Source organism: Fukomys damarensis, unplaced genomic scaffold (genome assembly GCF_012274545.1).
Source record: "Fukomys damarensis isolate Sample0158 unplaced genomic scaffold, DMR_v1.0_HiC HiC_scaffold_3, whole genome shotgun sequence".
NCBI lineage: Eukaryota > Metazoa > Chordata > Mammalia > Rodentia > Bathyergidae > Fukomys > Fukomys damarensis.
This window is the reverse complement of record NW_022900915.1, coordinates 22,047,119-22,048,609: the sequence shown is the minus strand read 5'-3', so window position 1 is coordinate 22,048,609 and position 1,491 is coordinate 22,047,119. Positions and strand designations below refer to the sequence as shown.

Below are 1,491 nucleotides of genomic sequence, written 5' to 3'. Positions count from 1 at the left end.
ATGCACATAATAAGACAATGTTTAAAAAGTAACATTCCAGTCGCAGCACTGAGAAGCCATCAGCTGAAGAACAAAATGCAGAGTCCCCCACAACAAAGCCTACAAAGATCTCCAAGTGGATTTGCTGAGGGAAGTCAGACAACAAAGCATCAACTATATCCAAACTTGGATGGAGGAAGCCTGAAGAAACTGTCCCAATTCTTGCTCCAAAAACACTTTCAGTAGCAGAAGCTTTTTTTTTTCTTAGTTCTTGTTTGGTTGTTTTTGTTTTGAGACAGGGTCTCACTATGCAGTTGAGACTGACCTGGAACTCACTGTGTAGCCCAGGCTGGTGTTGAACTCATAGTGATCCTCCTGCCTCAGCCTCCCGAGTGCTGGGATTACAGGTGTGAGTGACCATGCCCAGCTGCTTTTTTTATTCTTATTGAGTTTATTGGTACATTTTAGGTATATAGTACAATTACATTCATCAGTGGAATCTCGTACCTTTACATGACAGGTCTTGGTTCTCATTTTTTCCCCATTCCCCTGCCCTACCTTCACCCCCTCCACCCTCCCCTATTTACAAAGGATCTGTTTCCATTTTTTTCTTTTTCTCATATTTTTTCTTGTCCCTTATTTCCTTTTCCCTACTCTTCCCCCTTCCCCTACACCTTTAGCTCTTTTCTTCCTATTTCACATTATCAGTTATACAATTTTTATGCAGTTATACAATGTACACTTTTAGTTTTTCACACAAGAGAAACTATTCAGTATTTACACATGTGTGTCTTGTTTATTTCACTTAAGAGTATGGCCTCAATACGCACCCACTTTCCTATGAATGACTCCAGTTTTTCATTCTTTATGGCTGAGTAGTACTCCATTTGATGGAAAAACCACAGCTTTTAATGAATACAGTGAACCAGAGGAAATACATGCCTCCAGAAGCAAAGATGAGGGTGAAGAACATTGGAAGGGTTACACCAACATCAGCCGGACCAAACTGTCTCAGTAAAGGAAGCATGGGTTTTCCAATAACCAGAAGCTATGGCAGGAAATAGAAAATCTCACCTCAGAAATATTCATGACCAAGACAATTAAATGATTTGTTTTGAATTGTCTTGGAGGGTGCAAAGTTAAAAGAAATAGTTTCCTACAGAAGCTATAAGGAAATAGAAAATCTCACCTCAGAAATATTCATGACCAAGACAATTAAATGATTTGTTTTGAATTGTCTTGGAGGGTGCAAAGTTAAAAGAAATAGTTTCCTTTTTCAAAGAATGATATAAGACCATCTGTGGAGCCACTATTTTTTTCTTTTTAATTGGTACGCTACTACTAAAGGACACTTTTAAAGTAAAGGTAATTGGTTTTATATACAGATTTCAACAAATGTGATAATTTTGTAGTTTCGTTTGATTATTTTCCAAAGGTTTCAGATAATAAATCTGAAATGGTAAATTTTTAAGACTTTCATTCAGGGTTGTGGGTACTGAGGATAAAACTCAG

The 1,491-nt window shown here is 37.4% G+C and overlaps 1 pseudogene; it reads left to right on the top strand.

The window, feature by feature from the left end:
• LOC117286840 lies at positions 1–1,083 on the top strand (annotated as a pseudogene).
• The last annotated feature ends 408 nt before the right edge of the window (positions 1,084–1,491 follow it).